Source organism: Aquarana catesbeiana, linkage group LG08 (assembly GCF_042186555.1).
Source record: "Aquarana catesbeiana isolate 2022-GZ linkage group LG08, ASM4218655v1, whole genome shotgun sequence".
In the NCBI taxonomy this organism is placed as follows: Eukaryota; Metazoa; Chordata; class Amphibia; order Anura; family Ranidae; genus Aquarana; species Aquarana catesbeiana.
In genome coordinates this window covers 194,465,136-194,475,235 of record NC_133331.1, presented here as the reverse complement: position 1 = coordinate 194,475,235, position 10,100 = coordinate 194,465,136, and positions in this window count along the sequence as shown.

The window sequence follows — 10,100 nt, the reverse complement described above, 5'->3', positions numbered from 1 at the left end:
GAGGAGGGAGGAGTAGGGGGGGAGGATGAGAAGGGAGGAGGAGGAAGGAGGGAGGAGGAGGGAGGAAGGAGGGAGGAGGAGGGAGGGAGGATGGAGGAGGGAGGGAGGGAGGAGTAGGGGGGGGAGGAGGGAGGATGAGAAGGGAGGAGGAGGAAGGAGGGAGGAGGAGGGAGGAGGAGGGAGGAGGGAGTCATACAAAGAAATATCAGACTGGTAGATTTGTAACAAAGTACAAACATCACTTCTTAGAAGGACATTAAAGAGGCCCTGTCACCCTTCATAGCACAACTCCGCTGTCCCTTTTTCTTTGGCTACTTGGATACATGGAGATCTATTCTGGACACTTTCCTCTGAGCTCTTCACTCATCCCAATTAGAATCCCGTCATTAACCTTTGCGCAGGTCACGTGTATTTTATTTATATATACACACATACAAACATAATATATACACACACATCTATTTCTATATCTGTCTATTTATCTCCCTCTCTCTCTCTCTCCCAAATGAAAGGTCACTGAAGTTCCTCTTTAACCCTCTTTCCTGTCGCCGCCTCCTGGCCCTTTAAGTGGATTGAAATGCAGAGAGGCGGGCACTCCAATCATGTTACTGCTGTGATTGGGAGCTTTCAATCATGTGACAGCCAATCACAAGTACGCATCGGGAGCTTTCCTGCGACAGTTTAGCTGCTGTGCTGGGAGTGTCGCTCTGGGCACAGTATACCGTTACCATAGAGAGACGTATAGATGTGGCCTCTGGGCAGGTGGGCTTTAACGAGCGGCTGCATCTCTAAGTATACAGTATATACACTCACCGGCCACTTTATTAGGTACACCTTGCTAGTAGCGGGTTGGACCCCCTTTGGCCTTCATTCTTGGTGGAATAGATACAACAAGGTGTTGGAAACGTTCCTCAGAGATTTTGCTCCATAGTGACCTGATAGCATCACACAGTTGCTGCAGATTTGTCGGCTGCACATCCATGATGCCAATCTCCCGTTCCACCACATCCCAAAGGTGCTCTGTTGGATGAGATGTGGTGAGTGTGGAGGCCATTGGAGTACAGGGACCTCATTGTCCAGTGGTGAGATGATTTGAGCTTTGTGATATGGTGCATTATCCTGCTGGAAGGAGCCATCAGAAGATGGAGACACTGTAGTCATAAAGGGATGGACATGGTCAGCAACAATACTCAGGTAGGCCGTGGTGTTTATATGATGATCAATTGGTACTAAGGGGCCCAAAGTGTGCCAAGAAAATATCCCCCCCACCATTACACCCCCACCACCAGCCTGATACGGTGATACAAGGCAGGATGGATCCATGCGCCAAATTCTGACCCCACCATCTGAATGTCTCAGCTGAAATCCAGACTCATCAGACCAGGCAACGTTTTTCCAATCTTCTATTGTCCCAGTTTGGTGATCCTGTGCCAATTGTAGCCTCAGTTTCCTGTTCTTAGCTGACAGGAGTGGCACCCGGTGTGGTCTTCTGCTGCTGTAGTCCATCTGCTTCAAGGTCCGATGTTTTGTACGTTCAGAGATGGTATTTTGCATACCTTGGATATAACGAGTGGTTATTGGAGTTACTGTTGCCTTTCTATCATCTGGAACCAGTCTGCCCATTCTCCTCTGACCTCAACAAGGCATTTTCCTCCACACAACTGCCACTCACTGGATATTTTCTCTTTTTCCCACCATTCTCTGTAAACCCGAGAGATGGTTGTGTGTGAAAATCCCAGAATACTCAGACCGGCCCGTCTGCCACCAACAACCATTCCACGTTCAAAGTCACTTCAAATTCCTTTCTTCCCCATTCTGATGCTCGGTTTAAACTTCAGCAAGTCGTCTTCACCGCGTCTAGATGCCTAAATGCATTGAGTTGCTGCCGTGTGATTGGCTGATAAGCAGTTTCTGTTACCAAGCCATTTTGTTGTGCGTGATTTTTTTTCTTTTTTGGGGGGGGGGGGGGCAGCATTCATTCTTGGTACCAGGCAGCACAATGTCTTGGGCCGGCACTGAGGGCGGCACACACAAAACATTGTTGAAAGTCGTTTGTTTGTCACTTAAGCCAGACAAAAAAATCAGGAGACGGGTTGATGCATTTCATACGAGTCCTTCGTGTTTATTCATAACAATGACAAAGGCCAGAAATCTGATATGTGAAAAGGATCCAACAAGGAGAACTCCCAGAATCAGCTGATTGTCAGAGTCATCAGACTGGGGCCGTACATAATGAACACTAATTTTTAAAATCAATAAATAATGTACATCAAAAGATAAAGAAAAAGGCGGAAAATGATTAAGAAAAAAACGAGAAAAAAGAGAAAAGCAAAAAAAATAAATAAATAAATATATATAATAATATATATGTATGTGTATATGTGTGTGTATGTGTATATATATATATATATATATATATATATATATATATATATATATATATATTGTATACATTTTTTTTTATTTTATTTTCATTTAAAAAATATATAAAAAATATATAATATCTATATATTATAACCAAGTATTTTAAATCTTGTACTTCTCATTCATTTTTTTTTCTCAATGTAGTAATTTCCTAATTTATTTAAATTTTATTTTTCAGGTGATGCAGAAAAAAAAAAAATCGTACAGCTTTGTAGCCTGGATGTACGACGATCTAAGGAATTTATCATTTATTAAATAATTATTTATGCCTGTTTTGTACGCCTGTGGGTTGCAACCTCACGTTGTACGTTATGCTTTTTTTCTTTGTTGATTTGCTTTGTTTGTTTATTGTTTGTGCTATTGTATAATACAAAAAATTTTTTTTTGTTTTTTTTTTTTTTATTTATTTATTTGATATGGCCTTTATGTAAATAATCCTGTTAAATTGTATTGTTGTTTTCCTATGTTGTATTTTAATGATATTATTGCATTTCATTTAGCCTTTAAGTTTTATGTAAATCTTGTTAAATTTTATTAAATAAAAATGTTAACTTTATTACCACAATCTGTGTTTTTTTTTTTATCTTATTTTTTTTAATTATTAAATAATTTTATTATTAAATTGTATAGGCACGCATGGAAAAAAAAAGGCCGCACCTGGAGTATGCTGTCCAGTTCTGGGCACCGGTCCTCAGGAAGGATGTACTGGAAATGGAGCGAGTACAAAGAAGGGTAACAAAGCTAATAAAGGGTCTGGAGGATCTTAGTTATGAGGAAAGGTTGTGAGCTCTGAACTTATTCTCTCTGGAGAAGAGACGCTTGAGAGGGGATATGATTTCAATTTACAAATACTGTACTGGTGACCCCACAATAGGGAGAAAACTTTTCCGCGGAAGGGAGTTTAACAAGACTCGTGGTCACTCATTAAAATTAGAAGAAAAGAAGTTTAACCTTAAACTACATAGAGGGTTCCTTACTGTAAAAGCGGCAAGGACGTGGAATTCCTTCCACAGGCGGTGGTCTCAGCGGGGAACATCGATAATTTCATGAAACTATTAGATAAGCACCTGAATGACCGCAGCATACAGGGATATACAATGTAATACTGGCATATAATCACACACATAGGTTGGACTTGATGGACTTGTGTCTTTTTTTTCAACCTCACCTACTATGTAACTATGTATGTAAGACTGACCAAGTAGTAATGCATGACTTATATGTTCTTTTGTAAAGTGCATTTAAAGGGTTACTAAACCCTTTTATTTTTAAAACATAGGGTCACACTTGTCTCCTCTGTGCAGTTGGTTTTTGCACAGAGTGGCCCCCGATCCTCCTCTTCTGGGGTCCCTCAGCGGCGCTGGTGGCTCCTCCTCTTTTCGAGTTCCCCCGTCGGAGAAGCGCTCTCCTTTGGGACACCCCGCGCGGGCGCGCTCCCGCGTCCTGTTGCTGCGTCTATTGACATGCACGGAGGAGAGCGCTTCTCTGACGGGGGAACTCGAGAAGAGGAGGAGGAGCCACCGGCACCGCTGAGGGACCCCAGAAGAGGAGGATCGGGAGCCACTCTGTGCAAAAACCAACTGCACAGTGGACTCGGCCCGGCATCATTGGATTTGATTGACAGCAGGGGGAGCCGATGGCTGCGCTGCTATCAATCTATCAAATCAGGACAAACAGGATCCAATCAGGACACGACACACCAGCCGTAGCTGGCGTTCTCGTTCCCGGGGGCCAGAAAGACCGGGCTCAGGTAAGTTACATAGATGGCAACTCACCTCCTCATAGAAGGTTAGTAGATTGGTTTGGCAAGAACGATTCTTCATGAATCCATGCTGATTACTGCTAATCATACCGTTCTCATTACTAAAATCTGGTATATAGTCCCTTATCATCCCCTCCAAGAGTTTACATACTATTGATGTTAGGCTAACTGGTCTGTAATTCCCAGGGATGTATTTTGGGCCCTTTTTAAATATTGGTGGTACATTGGCTTTTCTCCAATCAGCTGGTACCATTCCAGTCAGTAGACTGTCAGTAAAAATGGGGGGGGGGCATTAAGGTGAAAAAACACAAGGGTTTACAACCCGTTTTAAAGGGGTTGTGCGATATAATGTGCTAGTAAGTACCGCATACTAGCACATTATGAAAGACACCTTAAAACGAAGCCCTCCAGTGGCTCGCTGTAACCACTGCAGAGGCTTCCATCTTCACCTGGTCTTCCTTTTAGGTTCGGGGACTCCGGCCCTCTGACTGGCTGAGCTGCAATGAAGTCAATCCCCCCCCCCCTCCGCGCATGCCCACGAGAGTCTCACTGGGGCACACAGTTCTGAAGGAACGGCACGGGTATACTGTTCCTTCAGAGCGCGTGCGCCAGTGACTTGACCGCCTGCTGCTCGCCAGAATATCTCCTAAACGGTGCACGTTTAGGAGATATTCATTTCACCTACAGGTAATCCCTATTATAAACTTACCTGTAGGGAAAAATAAAAACAGAGTTTACTACCACTTTAAGACAGTTGCAGCATTTGCATTTTCCTAAGCAGATATTAAAATTAAACACGTATTTCAAAAAGAGCGCGTGCCGAGGAAAGAGCATGAAGATGCCTGCAAGATAAAGAGGAAGTGATAAAAAAAAAGGCATTTCATCTGCCATTACTAACATGTGCAGTGCCTTGAAAAAGTATTCATACCCCCTTGAAATTGTCCACATTTTGTCATGTTACAACCAAAAACGTAAATGTATTTTGTTGGGATTTTATGTGACAGACCAACACAAAGTGGCTCATAATTGTGAAGTGGAAGGAAAATTAAAAATGGTTTTCAAAATTTTTTTACAAAAAAAATGTGATACGTGTGTGTGTGTGTGTGTGTTTGTGGGGGGGGGGACATTTGTATTCAGCCCCCTTTACTCTGATACCCCTAACTAAAATCTAGTGGAACAAGTTGACTTCAGAAGTCACCTAATTAGTAGAGTCCACCTGTGTGTCATTTAATCTCAGTATAAATACAGCTGTTCTGTGAAGCCTTCAGAGGTTTGTTAGAGAACCTTAGTGAACAAACACAATAATGAAGGCCAAGGAACACACCAGACAGGTCAGGGATAAAGTTGTGGAGAAGTGTAAAGCAGGGTTAGGTTATAAAAAAAAAAAAATCTCCCAAGCTTTGAACATCTCACGGAGCTCTGTTCAATCCATCATCTGAAAATGGAAAGAGTATGGCACAACTGCAAACCTACCAAGACATGGCCGTCCACCTAAACTGACCGGCCGGGCAAGGAGAACATTCATCAGAGAAGAGCCAAGAGGTCCATGGTAACTCTGGAGGAGCTGCAGAGATCCACAGCTCAGGTGGGAGAATCTATCCACAGGACAACTATTAGTCGTGTTCTCCACAAATCTGACCTTTATGGAAGAGTGACAAGAAGAATGGCAACTCACCTGTACAAGTGAATGTGAGAGATGACATCACTGAGGGAGCTAGTGAGGAGGTGGAATCCTTATGGGTAGAGCTCCAAAGGGATGAAGTTAAGGGGAAAATAATACTGGGAGTATGCTATAGGCCCCCTAACCTGAGGGAGGAAGTGGAGACGGATCTCCTATCACAATTTGGATTAGCAGCAAAGATGGGAAGTGTTATCATAATAGGGGATTTTAATTATCCAGACATAGACTGGGCAGAGGGAACCGCGCATTCATTTAAGGCTCGCCAGTTCCTTAATGTCTTGCAAGACAATTTTATGGGTCAGATGGTAGACGCACCAACTAGAAATAAAACATTAGTGGATCTACTGATTACCAACAATACAGACCTGATCACAGATGTGGAAATACGGGGCAATTTAGGTAACAGCGATCACAGGTCAATTAGTTTCAGTATAAATCACACAAATAGGAAACATGAAGGGAACACAAAGACACTGAATTTCAAAAGAGCCAACTTTCCTAAACTACAAACCTTGCTAAAAGGCATTATCAACCTTTTGTGTTAGACTTGATTAGGAATTTGATGAATAAGGGATTTGAATATATATACATACAATATAGAGATTGATTGAATGTTTATCTGTTTCTGTCCTATCTGCTTTAGTCTTGTTGAGGGGAAATAAGTGGTCACGTATTCCCCGTATAGATCCGTCTGTGGCCATCCTGGATGGGCAGACCTAGTGACTAGCCTGCGTTTTGGGAAGACGCGCTCAGGGCGACCTGGCGGCAGTCGAGCATTGCGGGTGTTCTCTCTTGTGTGTTTTGATCGAAGGTTTATCTGTTTCTGTCCTCCTATCTGCTTACTCTTGTTGAGGGGACATAAGTGGTCACGTATTCCCCGTATAGATCCGTCTGTGGCCATCTTGGATGGGCAGACCTAGTTACTAGCCCGCGTTTTGGGAAGACGCGCTCAGGGCGACCTGGCGGCAGTCGAGCATTACGGGTGTTCTCTCTTGTGTGTTCTTGTTTGATTCTTCTGGTTAATTGTCATTTGATATAGGGGTATGGTCCCATACTAATATCCGGGTGCAGATAAAGGAAATTTGTCGATTGGATCTTAGATCCAGACAGCCTTGTAAACTGCAGAAAATCCCTTGGGGACACATAAATAATATGACCGTCCTCTGAAGTTTAGTTCAGCAAGTATTGACTGAACAAAACATAACAAACCAAATGCAACCTGACTCTCCACTGTTTGTTGTTCCCCCATGGTCACCTGGGTCACCCGCAGATGCAACCGATTCTCCTATGGCTGCAGCTAAAACCCCTCTCAAAATGACTCTTGCTGTCCAGAGGAGTCCACAAGGGACCCCCTTTACAGCAACTGTTACAAAATTTTTCGGGGACCTGGTGAACCAATTGATATCCCCCTCAGCTGGGGAACAAACAGAATGTGGAGAGGAAAAATTTCCACTAATTGAAGTTCCCAAACCTAGGGCAGGACAAAATGTAGGAGGTATAGTAGTCCCCAACACTATGATGGTCTATCGCCCCTGGACCCCTGAGGATGTTACAAAAACTACTGAAGGGGTACCACATCCCAAGGTTAACATAGCTTAAATCAGGGATGGTATCATGGGAATGATTGCTAACTATCATCTTATTGGGAGGGAAATAGAGCAGGTCACCAGACAGATCCTGGGTCCCGACTGGCATCATGTAGTGGGAGATTGGAGTGGATTAAACAATCAGGGAGTTGTGTTGCCTCATGATGATGCAGCACTAGAAAACAGGAGGAATGCTCTTATAGCAAGGATAGAGAATAGATGGATACGTCGAGCCGACTGGTCCATTATAAATCAGTGTGTGCAGGGAGAAGAGGAAACAGTGGACAATTTCATTGTTAGGATGAGGGAGATTTTCAATAATCACTCAGGAATAGAAGTCCCAGTAAATCAAGCAAACGATAGCCCATATGAGCAACAGCTAAAGGATGCAATCTTGAAGGGGCTGTTTGCCCCTATATCAAGTTTGTTATCAAACACATGATCAACCATAGGATCTGCAGACTACAGGGGCTGATAGAGTATGCGAGGCATGCTAAGCGGCACTTCCAATCAAAAAAGAGAGTAAAGAAAGGGAAAGTGTTTATGAAGATGAAGGTAATGATGTGTATGTCATTGAGAAGGAGAACAGAAGGATAGGAAACACCTGAACAAGGCCCCGCATTTAGGACTATGAAAAAAAAAAAAGAGAGAGGGGAGTGTTTCCTGTGAGGTAAAAGAGGTCACTTGGCAAAAGAATGTAGGTCAAGCAGAGAGGAAGATGCATGAAGATGTTGGTATGTCTGCAGAGAGAGAGATACAGAAGAAAATGATGAGAAAGAATCTGAAATTTTGGATGTGTGCACTGTTGAAACTTGTTTGCATGCTAAAGTCAAGTCAGAAATAATCTTGGTTGTGAAGGGTAGATGGCTAACATTTCTCTGTGATACTGGGGCTTGCAGGACCCAAATACACCCGCTGGATATGAAAAGAAAAAGGTGTAGTATATGTAAAATCTGCAAAATGGGTTGATGCACCAGGAGGTCATGTCTGAAGGCCTTACTGTGGAAGATCCACAGACGGGTAAATAGGCTCAGTGTAAAATTGTCATTATGACTAAATGTCCTGTTAATTTGTTGTGTAGAGACATGTTGCACGCTCTTGATATTTCTGTCATACCAGTGGAGGGAGGTCTCAGAGCCCATCGGCTGTGTGAAAAACAAATCACAGCCGTGGATAATGAGCCCTGATACTGGTATAGCCTGGAATTTGCAAACTGAGGGATTAAATATACCCAAAACCCTGGCAGAAATAATTGACAAAGAGTCTGTGAGGAAAAGGTATAAGGTCCAGACAAACCTCTATTGCACCATGTACTACAGAAAGACCTCTGGGCCTGATAAGTCCTATGAGAAACAGTTAATGAGTCTCACTAACACTGAAGTTCTATTAAAATGTCTGTACTGTGATAAGGAAGGAAATAGCGTGGCTACTTGTCTTCTACCATAGCCTATTCTGCAAATATACAGGCAGGATACTGTACCTCATGTTTCGGTTACCCAGAACCCCAAGGTATCATGGCATGAGCTAGGAGAATTTATCACGAACTGGGTCCAACTGGCAGATGAGAAACTAAAATCCAGAGGGATTCAGAGGTATAGGAGGCATAAGGGAGAGAAAGATGGGTGGAGACTCGTGCAGGATTTACAGTCAGTCAATGGGGCCGTATTACCGAGGGCCCCGGTGGTCCCAGACATGCATGTCCTCCTGAACGAGCTCTACCCAGAGAACGAGGTATTTTCTGTTATTGATAACAGTAATCCTTCTTTTCCATTCCCTTACACAAAGACAGTCAGTTCTGGGTTGCATTTATGTACACGAAAAAAAAAGAGGTACACATACACTAGGTTATCCCAGGGATATTGTGAAAGTCCAACTATATTCTCACAAAGAATGTCCAATAATTTGTCTCGGTTTGTACCTCCCAGTGTGAGTTAAATTCTCTTGTATGTGGATGACATTCTGGTAGTAATGTATGTAAAATTACCATGGTTCTGATGCATTTCCTCGCAGACCAAGGTTAAAAGGTCAGCAAAGACTAATTACAACTGTGGAAAGAAAAGGTGAAATGCCTGGGTTACATTTTATCTCAAGAAGGTAGACTTTTGCATGAGATCCGAAAAGAGGCCATCCTTCAAGTCCCCAAATCACATACCAAAAAAATAAATGATGTCATTTCTTGGCATGGCAAATGTCTGTAGAGCATGGATAGCAAATTATGCTATGGAGGTGGAGCCTCTTTCTGATCTCATCTATGGTTCACTAATGGCTGCAAAAGATTCCATTCAGTGGAATGTGCAAGCAGAGGATGCATTTACGAAGGTAAAGCACCTCATTGTGGGTTATGCTTAGCCTTCCTAATTAAAGTAAAACCTTTTATCAAACTGTAGATTGTAAGGAAGGATCTCACGGATGTTCCCTTTCTAGATGCTGACATTACCTTTTGTGTTGATGGGTCTTGTAAAAAGGACGATAAAGGGGTACATCAAACGGCATACGCTATAGTAATACATGACCAGGTCATTGAAGCCAGACCCCTTCCCAGTTCCTACTCTACACAACAAGCTGAAATTATTGCCCTATCTAGGGCCTGTAGTCTAGGGGAAGGGAAGAAAATAAATATTTATGCAGACAGCCAATACGCTTTTTC